The sequence below is a fragment of the Bactrocera latifrons genome, unplaced genomic scaffold, assembly GCF_001853355.1.
Source record: "Bactrocera latifrons isolate USDA-ARS-PBARC rearing strain unplaced genomic scaffold, ASM185335v1 scaffold_467, whole genome shotgun sequence".
In the NCBI taxonomy this organism is placed as follows: domain Eukaryota; kingdom Metazoa; phylum Arthropoda; class Insecta; order Diptera; family Tephritidae; genus Bactrocera; species Bactrocera latifrons.
Genome location: NW_017537120.1, coordinates 47,916 through 59,666, shown reverse-complemented (window position 1 = coordinate 59,666; position 11,751 = coordinate 47,916). Strand labels below are relative to the sequence as shown.

Sequence of the window (11,751 nt, the reverse complement as noted above, 5' to 3'; positions counted from 1 at the left end):
ATTTTGTTAATTTAGTTAATTTATTTTATTTCATTTTATTTTATTTTAATTTATTTCATTTTATTTTATTGTATTTTATTTTATTTTATTTCGTTTTATTTTAGGTTCTTGCTAATTTTGGGTTGGTAAAAACGAACGCAGTCATAAAAATTACCAAATACGTAGGAGTTTTTGTGTTGTTGTCAAGGAGTGTAGGGTCAAGCGAAATACATATACTATAATGACAAAAATAACTAAACGTGATGGACATTTTTTGACCTCAAATTCTCAATCATCACAACTTAAATACCACACCGACCTCTAAGCACACCAGTCGCAACTTTTTTCTACAGATTTGTTAAGTAATGTGATTAATGGAATTTTGCATTTACTTTTTCAGTAAAAAAATATTAATATTTGGAAGAAAATAAAAAGGAGGAAATTAAAATTTAAAAACTATGTATATTTCAGCCTAACTGAACTTTTAACAGAAAAAAAAATATTTATCAATTATTTCATATAATTTCATACCAAAACTTAACTGAAGAGATTTCTTGGTAGTTCAGTTTTCATATAGACTTCAAAACGTGTCTTGAGACTCTATTCTCTCTATTAACGATTACTATATAAATATATACCTAGAAGMTCAGTTTGCACGCCTCTCAATTGCAAAGACCGCGTCATATAAAAGTCACATGTCAAGCTTATGTATAAAATTTAAATATTTATATTCCGTAATAAACTCAAAACATCAATTTTCTTGGTCTTAATAAAAAATTTCAATTACACTGCTTTGCCATTTTCAAAACATGTAACTACCAAACGCYTCGAAAACAAACATTGAGTAAACTGTCAGTGCAAACAAAAGACTTAAGCAACGAACTCGCTGAGTATAGTGCAGCACAAATGCATACAAACGATGTAGATCGGTTTATGTGCACATTGGCTACTGTAAAATCGAACACGAAGATAAAATACACTYTAAATTGCCCCCACAGATGACTGTCAAACGACGGACGATAATCGCCACAGCATTGATTAACACAACGATGCTGAGGATGGCGATTAGCGGTTGGCGGTTAGTCACTGATCACTGCATGTTGCCTGCTGCTGGTCAGCGCTAGCAGCGGTGGTGGCTTTGTTTGGCCATTGCCATTGTTGTTGTTGCCTCGGAAATGAAGGCAAACGTGACACCTCTGACATTATTGGCGATATGGCGCTCGTCTAATGCACACCGAGGCGTCACTGAATGGCAGCTGACAGCGCTCTTTGATTTATTTTAATGTCTCGCAGCGTCAGCAGTACTGGCTTTGTCAGTAATCTGCCATTAATGCGCTCTGCAGTGCAGCAACAATGCATTTACATGCATTTGCGCATTCATATGAGTTGAAGAATATGAATTTTACAGGCACAACTGTCGCTGGCGTCTGCAGCACGCTCAAGAATTTTGCGCAACAGCGTAGTATTACGCTTGCGYACCGTTTGACAGTGCGAACAACATTTGCCACAGCCGCCTGCAAACGCGGCGTGAGCGTCATCTTTGGTGATCGCCAGCATCGGTTTCATCATCACTYTTGCGGACGGACATTCGTCGTCGCCCATGTAAATATGTGTGCACATTGTGTGCGCAATTGACGCTGGTTTGGGGGCAATTTACAACATAATTCAATTTACTTTGCTTCACTCGCTCGTTTGCTCGTTCGCTTGTGCGCCTGCGTGCCTGCATTTGAGCGCTGTGTATTTGTGTTATTTGAACACATTTTTTTTCAGGTGGCATGCATTCTTCAACGAGTGCAATCGGATTTAGCAAATATTTGAATTTCGTTGAAATATTCACGGCACTTGCCGTTGTAGTTGACACTATGATTGGCAATTGCCCCTTCGCGTCTTGTTCACAATCAAATCATTTCTACACAAGTGTCTTTTGCAACGTTTGTTCGTCTCACATTTGCCTAATAAATCACTTTTTCGAAATAGTACTTTTTTTTTAATATTTTTTTATTGGCATTTAAGGTCCTATGAGTGTTSAATGATTTTTTCTGATCGGCGAATGTCCTTCGATCATTTACAAAAAAAMAACTATCACTTTGCAATATTTGGCATTTTTTGTTATTAAATTAATTAATTTTTTATTCAATATAATTCTTAATTAATTTCTTTTCCAATTTAATTTAATCTTTTTCATTTATTTTTCTTTAATGATTTATATTTGTATTTAGCTTTGTTCAATTAATTTATTTTATTTTATTATATATTATTTTATTTTTGATGTCACTATTTTTCAACCGCTGCCATTTTTTGGTTTTTTTTCGTAATTTGTATATTTTTTTTACCATTTTGAGCACAATTCAATCACAACTCTCGGTCGTGAACGCGTAATCCTTTCTTGTATGTGTGTGTGTGTSTCTCTGAAYTAATCCTTTTTGCGGATTTTTGTATCCCAAAATATTCGTTGTATCGATTCAGAACTCAACGCTGCTATTGAATTCGATCGATCGATCTGACACGACCAATAAAGGCTAGATACTTATGAACGGACAACCACAATGCCGTTGAAGAAGCTACACTAAGCGATCTCTGTTGGTGGTTCACTTCTGGGTTGAGTGCGGGTTACCAACTAAACCATCAAAACCTATAGATTTTCTATATATACTCGGAGCAGATGTTTCGGCTAGCCAACGTATGGGCGATAACTGGTAGTACACTCTGACCGATTGAAGATCGGAATGCTTGAGAGCTTACTTCAGCGTTGGATGCTGGCTGGCTGGCTAGTTGGCTTTCAGGTTGATCGTTGATCGTTGGTTGCTTTGTTGCCGAGCAAGTTATTGCTCTGTCGTCGATTAGCAKTGTTATTTGTGTTGGTGGCAAAGAAGATGCTACAATCTGTCGAAACACACACACATGCACACGGATACATACACAAACAAGCAAAGCCTCGCTCAATAGCTTAGCAAGCGTTAAGCCAAACATTATCAGCTTGCTTCTGCGCTTGCCATTATCGCCGTCTGCCGCTGTTGCCCCGCTGCCGTCATCAGTGCTGCGCTGCCAAGAAATAAAGAAAATCTTCAAATTATCTTTAATCAAAAAACACAAATCGCTTTATGCCAAATGCTTCTGATGACGTCTATTTCGGCGGTTTCCACAATATTCACAGCCACCAAAGGCCACAGCCACATAGCCCACACCACRCACAMACRCACACACACACGCACACTTTATTAATGTGAATTTATAATCGCACATAATATTAATATTCAATAGCAACGCCGCTAAAGTGTCCAAAAATACGCAAACGCACCTTAACTCAAACTTTATTTCGGCGTGTAAAACCACATGAGCTTTTTTACGATTTTGTTGGTGTTTTCGCTTTTTGATTTGCTGAGTTTTTGTCAACTTCGCACGAAACTAGATTGCAATGAAAATCTGGTCTTGCCGTTGACGTCGGCAGCATCGCCTAACTTGCGCCGTTTTTGGGTGCTGGCTCATCTGCCAGCGGCGACCGGCTCGGGTCGGATGCGCTGMGATGCGCGCTTCTGGTCCGGCTGTCCGTCGTACGCTTGGTGCTAAATATTTGGTCATGCTCAGCGGATTGCCGTAATGCATACCCGCTCCTCGCGCGCATAATAGGTTCACGTATATGCGGATGCGTCTGTTTTTGTAGCGCACAATTTGTTGCAAGTTGTTGTAGTAGACTATTTTAAGCTGACGGACAACCATAATGTTGGTAATTTGCGGTGCAACAACACCGTTGGACACGCGATGTCGTTCCTAATTTGTAGTAAATTCTCAAAATTAGTAAGGCCAAATTGAGATGGCACCAAAGTGCATGCACCCGACAARTAAGTTGGGACAATTCTGATGCTGCAGCAAACTTGTTTCGCTMTTTTCGCAAATGCGATATTTTCATTGTTTTGTCTATWRTGTCAAAAGTTTTATTTTATTCGATCGATCATGGTAATAAAAGTGAACTCTTTGCTCAAAACTCAGCAACTCATCTTTATGAGGACATTGAAGATAGCGGTCTTGGACAACTTAAGACAAATCTGCCGACCAAACTTTGCCATCAGATTCGATCCATACATCTTCACATTCATTTGCGAATTTACGTAAACAAAAACCTCTTTCGCGGTCCCGCCTGTASTAAATGTAGGTTTTAATATCTYGGCAGTCTTACCTTCGGCGAACTAGAAGACATACCTGTAACTGAAATCTGTGCCCATAACAGTCAGGTCTACGTAACCGGAACGGACCCGAATTTTTATCCGGCCAACTCGGCGGTATTCTGCCGTTATGTCAACAACAACTTAACTGAAACTGACAATTCGCGCTTTTTTTTCGTTTGTGATGTTTTCGTGATCAAAAAAGTTAAAAGTTTTACGTATCACAAGTGAGCTCCCTGTTAAGACCTCTTAACATAACCTAATATAAACTTCCACGACAATGCAATGATCTAAATAATCAGATTAAAGTTGAGGTTCAAAAGTATCACTTTGATATCCTGTAAGATGACATCTAAAACGGTGTAAGCTTGTTGGAGTAGCAACACAAATTTTTATGAGATCCGCACTTCCAACAAGTTCAAGTGAACATAGCCTCTTAAACTGCATTTGCAATAGTTTACGACCTGATATTTAATCGCAGAGCCTATATAAAACAGTTACCAAGCAAAGAATTCTTCTTTCTGGTCTGAATTTTGATTGTACTTTAGAATAAGCTTTACTTCCAACGGGACTTTAGAAATATTTTCTCAACAGATATACGGTTTAATGCATTGGCCCATCCCATAGCTTCTCATTTACAGTTATGGGTTATAGCACAATATTTTGGAGGAYTTCTGTTACATTCTCGTGACCGGTCAGGAAGATAAAACAGTTGCTAGTGAATTAGGCTTAAAATTGGGCTACAATGTAACGTTAATTTTGAGACAAAGTGAAAGAGGTTGGCTTCAATTGGAGGAGTGGTGTTTTTGAAGCATTTTTTACGAAATAATTGCTTTTCGCACCATAATAATAAACATAATTTATTGAGAGAGAAATACTGGTCTTGGGCACTTCTAATTTATAGGAAATGGCAAACATTAACGTCTTTCAGACGACTTTCAAAATAAGCAAATATTTATGAGCAATAAACAACCCYTCAAAGTTCAGAAAATTCAGAAAAGTTGAAATTTTTTCCGACTAGCAGAAGCCTTTAGGCTGAGCTCAATCAAATCAGTGATGACGCAAAACCATYTCCGGCACTTACTCGTAACAGAATACGGAATGGAATTCATAAATTTAGTTAAATATGAAGCTCGCGGTATAAATGTTTATTAAATATGCGGTGAGAATGCCTAATGAATGCCAAATTTCTGACACTTAGCGAGGGAAGTCAATTCACGAAGCTTCTAGAATCCATCGTTCCTTCTTCTTCGTTGTTTAGCATCATCGCTAACGCGTCTAAAAATACGCGATTTACTAATTTACATCAAAAGTGTTAGTGCTGTTACCAGAAGATCGGGCCACGAAAAATCGGTTTGGATGGAAGTGATGAGCGCTCGTAGGAAAATATTTGCGTTATTTAAATAAGCTCTGTGAAATGCCTTATGATGGAATATATGAGAACAAAAATCTAAATTATGAGCAAAAGAACTGAAGCAAACCCAAAGAAGCCAACAACAAGCATAGATTCACCTGCCTATATGTATGTGTATGTGAGCGTATAATTTTCGCGCATTTTAATGGAGTTCATCAAAGTTTCAAATGAAATATACAAAAATGTACAAACACACATACACACACACACACAAAGTGTTGAGCTCAGTTACGGACGCGCCTGCACATAAAACACATGCAACACGCAGCGAGTTGAAAAAGTTGCTAATTCGCCGCAAACAAAAAACTGCGAGTGGGACGAAGTAAATCTGCTTCACACAGCGTCGCTGAGTAGTGGTTTAATCCGCTGCTGCTGGTAATCGAAGTCGGTCAAATGCGCTGGCCGCCGTAAGCCACTAAAGCGGGTGTGTGGCGGGCGAAGCGTGCAGCGACAGAGGGCAATTCGCCCAAGTGCAAGTATTACAGTTTCATAATGCGTGTAAGCGTGTTTGTGAACAAGATATSTRTGTATGAAGTTCTGGCGCTGTGCTAAGTCACTTGCATTTTTTGCGCATGCGTGCGAACCAAGTGAATATATCACTTGTGCTGCGAACGCCACTAAAACGACWATTCATTGAAGGCATAGCAAGCGCTYGCGCATCTTCCCGCCGTCAACTTGTACCGGTTACATGCGCGTACATACACACACACAAGCGCACATCTTTCGAGTTGAATGTTAAGGTGGGCACCGATGCACAAGCCAYAAAAGYYGCRGCCATACGCATGARCACGCTGTAGACGACGCGAAAAACATGAAAACAGAAAACAACAACAAAACGTGCTTTAAAGCCGCATTGGCACCAAAAGTGTCTGCGTGTGTTTGTGTGTGCTCTACAGCTAAGCCATTGTGCTCAYAATGMAGCGCMGTTCGAGCATCAACTGGTCCAAGTGACCTTTAAACGCAAATAGCTGTGTGACGAGTGACCGCTAGGACGCGCGMCGCTGCAACGTTGTGCAGTTAGCATAGCGGCAGGTAATTTGAAAACGAAGATTCACTTTTTTGGAGCGCGAAGTACGTCGCGCCRACCTGTTGACAGCCCAAAGAGCAGACAAAAGCAACGGATGCGCCAGAGCGAGCAGCGCGAATGCGCAGTATTGGTGTCTTTAGTCGCCTGTGGCGAAATAATTGCAGTGACATGTGAACCACAGCCAGACGGACAGGTAGGTTCTTTGCGCACTCGACTTAGTGGAACTGTCAGCGCAGCTGATGCTAATCGTGAGCACAGACAAATATTTTAATTACAGTGCCAAYGGCTGGACACTTGAARCGGTAATTAATGCAGAGCCAGCTTAGAAGTGAAACAAGGTAAAGCATCACTTGAGGAGAACAGCGGTTCCGCCTGCAAAACAGAAGAGATAATTGTTTTGTGTTCGAATAACGGCAACGAAAACAAATGCTATGGCGCTTCAACGCAGTGCGTAGCGCAGACKCGCAGTAAGTAGGCACTTAGCAAGGCATAATGAGCACATGGCACATCCACTGAGCCCCTCATTATTGTCGCTGCAATAATTATTGTTGCAATAACAACTAAGTCTATCRTAATTTAACACCCACCAACTGCTGGCCTGCCAACCCATTAGTRGAGTGACATCCCAAACAACTGTCAACAGCGCCGGCGCAGCGCAGAYGCTCCTCGACATGTAAATTTGAATGTTTTCAATCATAAACCAACAGAAATTATTGACTTACTSCAAGCGGTTRGTGGCCCCTACCATAGCAACGGTGTRTGTGTGCGTCCGTGATTTGTGTTTTGGCAAAAAGGCGTTAATCTCTTGCATTGCTGCGGCCACCGCGTGTGTATGTGTGTGTGGTTTTTAATTTTCAGTTTTCGGCATTTTATCGCTTTAACTGAATTTACTATATATTAATGTTTACTTGTTTGTGTGTGTGTGTCTAATATACTTGACTTGTTGCCAATGAATTGTCTATTTTAGGACGGTGGCTTTGAACCTCCTTGGTCTGCATGGTATGCGTATAAAATGATTATTAGGCGTCATAAATCCGCCGGTGGACTTGGCTGCTGAGGTGAGAGACATAYTTGCGACAGATGAAATCCACAAGAAGGGTACACTGGGGAACTTAAGTGGCTAAATGCAATGAGAATTATTTCTATTTGCTTGATGTATGTATGTTTCTGCTAGTAAATGATGCAAAACCCGTAAACGCGGTCATTGTACGAGATATGCTATATATTTGAAATTTGGGGATAATCTTTTCTGATAATGGTACATCTGTGTATCAAAAATGGTTTGAATCGTGTTAATACTTTCCTTAGCTCCAATGTACCTAACACAACGATTTTGAACTTCCAAGTGACTTGATACCTCTCTATGAAAGTGAGAGAGCATGTTTCACTGATAACAGTGTATCGTTGTGCCTAAAATGGATAAAATTGGGGAAATTGGGATCTTTGGTTGAWRMTTTGCATCTTAAGGTATTTCCCTGACATTGATTCTTGCAAGTTGCAAAAGTAGAAGACGTTCGGTTGCATTCGAGCTTAGTCCTTCATTACTTGTTAATTTTTTTTATTTTTATTTTTATTTATAAMCACGAAGACATCTTATAACKTGTGTGTACTAATGGCCAAATTGCTCGGATAAATTTTATGTACTTGTACTATGTATGTATGTCAAAGGTCATTAACAACGACTGAGTTGTTTATACATAGTATAATTACTGTAAAAAAGCGTAAATGGATTTTCCATTAAATTCGCAATTAACTTCTAATTAGCTTATGGACATTTTCGTAAGAATTTATTCAACAAACTTGCCAAAAACCGTTAGACTAAAGTGCAGCAATGTACTTACACACCATCACGTACTCGTACACACATAACTTTTGTCAATACACCGCTTAATGCATAACTTCACCCACTCCGCAGTTCATCAACAACAAAAGCAAAATAAGCCTGTAAGTTTTGAAAGCATTTGCCAAATCATGCAGTGGGGTGCTGCAACAGTTCGCTGATCGATGTCCAACGTGGTTCGAGGTGTTAATTCGACAGAGCAGCGAAGGTGAGCCGAAATTTTGGCGAGTCATTTGATCATCGCAAGCTAGGCAAGTGACGGCAGTGATGGGTTCAAGACTTCAAACACATTTAAGTATGTGTGTGTGAGTGTGAAGGTATCAGGAAGACAATCACAGCAACAAAGAATAGTAATTCTTATCTTTTTTTTTTTTTTTTGTTTGGTGGCAACAAAGTTGAAGAGGTCAAATCAACCTTAATTGCATGAAGCTGCAATAAATTGATTGATTGACACTAGCCTGTGAGTCCAAGACGCACAGACATGAAAGATGAAAGAAAAGGCACTTACCGTGGTGGCAGTTGTGTGTAGTGTGCCAGAGAGTGTTCAGGGAGCCCCTTAATTGAACCAATTTACAATTTTCGTTTGAAGTTTTAGAGTTGACTAAATTTTGAAGTTATCGAAGACACACACCTGTTGAGGACTTGGTTTTCGACTTGGGTCAAAGACAACACACGAACAATGCATCAAACGGTTTCCTTAATGCTCACGAGGATATTATACTCGATACTTAACCAAACATTTCAACTTATTCAGGAACGTATACTTTTGAGTTCTCTTGAAAGTGAAAAAGTTTTCATTTTTGAACAAAGCTCTTCATTGAAAGCTAGCGAATGCAATTTCAAGCCATTGTTCTTCAACAGTTATCTTGATTAATCGAATTATGTGCGTTTTGTTCAGCTTCACCGCATCACATACATATGCTTAWACCTAAACGAGTGTTTCCATTCACGCCATCAACTTTTTCATCTTCATTTACTTCACATTTACGGCATAAGTAATCCAAACRCCAAAAAACGGCAATCACGCAGCAAAAAACTTGATTTGTTTATTTAACGCACTTGACGTCCATGGCTTCTGGCAACAAAAGCCGCGACTCCRTTGCTGGTCGCAATGATAGCAACTAATGATAATAGCAGTAAAAACAAACAAAACAGTTAAAAACGATGCTAATAGCATCGCCAGTAGACAAAGTTGTCGAATAAACCCTTTTGAGCAAATAAAAGGAACCGATGTTTAATCCAGTGCGGTGAAGCAATTTAAAGTGAAATAAATCCACAAATCTCAATATTTTCTGCCAGTAACTCAGTTGTTGTYGTTGTAGCGGCASAAYCGACAGTCCTTGGCCGAATAAAGAATCCRGGTCCGTTCCAGTTTCGTAGACCCGACTATCGTGAGAACGGTCCCAGTAATTTCGTCAATATGTACAAAAAATTTCAATWGCAGCACATTTAATAGTTTGGCCAACCATTATACCAACAATAAAAGCACAGCAAAAACTTATAAGGGCTCCAAAATCACATCACTATAATAGATTGAAGACTGTCGTCTGTGTCGGGCAAATGTTGGTCATTCAATTTTGCAACGCTTTTCCCTCCGCTTTTGGTGCATTCTACAAAAGTTCTGGGTCATTCACTCACTTTGAAATATTTAAATGACCTCGATTTATCTTCATTAATACTAAAACAAAAATAAAAACAAAACTACGTTAATGCGCGGAGGCGTTAATCTTCTTTTTTTTCAATCTCTAATCATCATCCTACGAATCGTAACTGTTTCGAGAACCGAGAAATTGAACTCATGACCGACCGACAAACGTGTAAAAACTTTTTCTTTGATTTTCAAAAATTTATTTCAGAAAAACAATTCGTGAACAAATTGACCGACAGAGCAAAATAAAAACAGCAAAAACCTTAAAGACAGGTGGCGAATAAACAGCGCAACCAAACGAATTAATAAAAGTAAATACGTTTGCTTGAATACAGGGTGGGTCAAATGAAATTCGGTTGTTTTTGCTATAAAGGCTTCTTTCAACATTTTTTTTAAATAGTAGTGATCGAAAGAAAATCCTTAGTCCAAGCCTTTAAGAATTGTATCTCAAACACCTTTCTAGAATTTCGTCAAGATCGGTTGCGTAATTCTCGAGAAATCTTACCAACCGACATCAAAAATACAGYTTTGAAAAAAACGCGTTTAAAGACGGCGGTCTTAGCCTAGCTRGCCTCTAGCGCACAAGTTCTCAAGGCTGTATCTCCGAAACTATTTCTCGAATCAACTTGAAAATTTAGGACAATTTTCTAGAGGTATTGTMAAATTTAATAAGGCAATAAAAAAGTATGTTTTGTGAAACCCGTAAATCCCTATAACCCCTTAATTTCAGTTAAGGAAAYGTGAGTTGACAAAATCAACAATGGAAGTGTTTCACAAGTTCATAACAGAACTAATTTCAGGTCTAAATTATTTCTTTGTTCCAAATTGCTTCATATTCACTATTAAGTTTAGGATCACGCTGTATGTGTGCTTACAGTTAAGTGTGTTAGAGATAAGCTTATTTATGTTGACCAGCTAGGGTGTGAGAAAAAAGCACAATGTACACTAACAGCCGCAGTTGATGTTGTTTTTTAACCATTTATTGTTGCTTTTTATATTTCTTCTACAAATTAAGGTGTTTTTCTTAATATAAATGTAAAGGCCACTTGATTTTGATTTAGCCCACACACAGCTAAATTTACATATATACCCTTTACTCGAAAACAAGCTAAACTCATTAAAAAAGCTTCCTAAAAAGTAAACTAACCCGTTATCTATTTTGATTTCACAGCGAAATGTTATATGCTTTAATAATTAAAAATTTTCGTTGAATCAAGCGATTTTTTTTTTTAGATACTCATTGGGATACAACAACCGAAAAAGGGTGCACTTGTTTCACTCGTTTCGCTCAGCCTTTCTTGATAATTTTATGTTTGTTCAAGCCTCCTTGGCAATTGGACTTCCTCACTCAATTTGCATGAATTGTGTATGTGAAGGGTATATRTCTACAAAAGTTAGCCAATACATTTAAGTTACTTGGCTGATAAATTCACTTTATTACCGCGCACATTGTCTCCGACTGCACAAATGCACCACAAAATGCTGTAACGGTTCAATTAGGTTGATTTAAYAATTAACATGCCGCCGAAGTGCTGTTGGACTCGAAATCGAAGTGCTTTCGAATTAGACATGAAGTGTGCTTAAGCGGGGTTTYCGAGCTTAATTGTGTGTGTGTGAGCGTGTGATTATCGGTGCTCGCCTTCACATGCAAATAAGCACATATACATGCATGGAAATAAGTAC

General features: G+C 38.8%; 1 protein-coding gene across 1 annotated transcript in view; it reads right to left on the bottom strand.

Moving 5' to 3' along the window:
* LOC108973187 overlaps nt 1-2,649 on the bottom strand; it is a gene marked incomplete in the record, with an annotated part of 14,123 nt that extends 11,474 nt beyond the window's left edge. The window contains 1 exon segment of the mRNA XM_018940257.1: nt 2,313-2,649.
* Between the last annotated feature and the right edge of the window lie 9,102 nt (nt 2,650-11,751).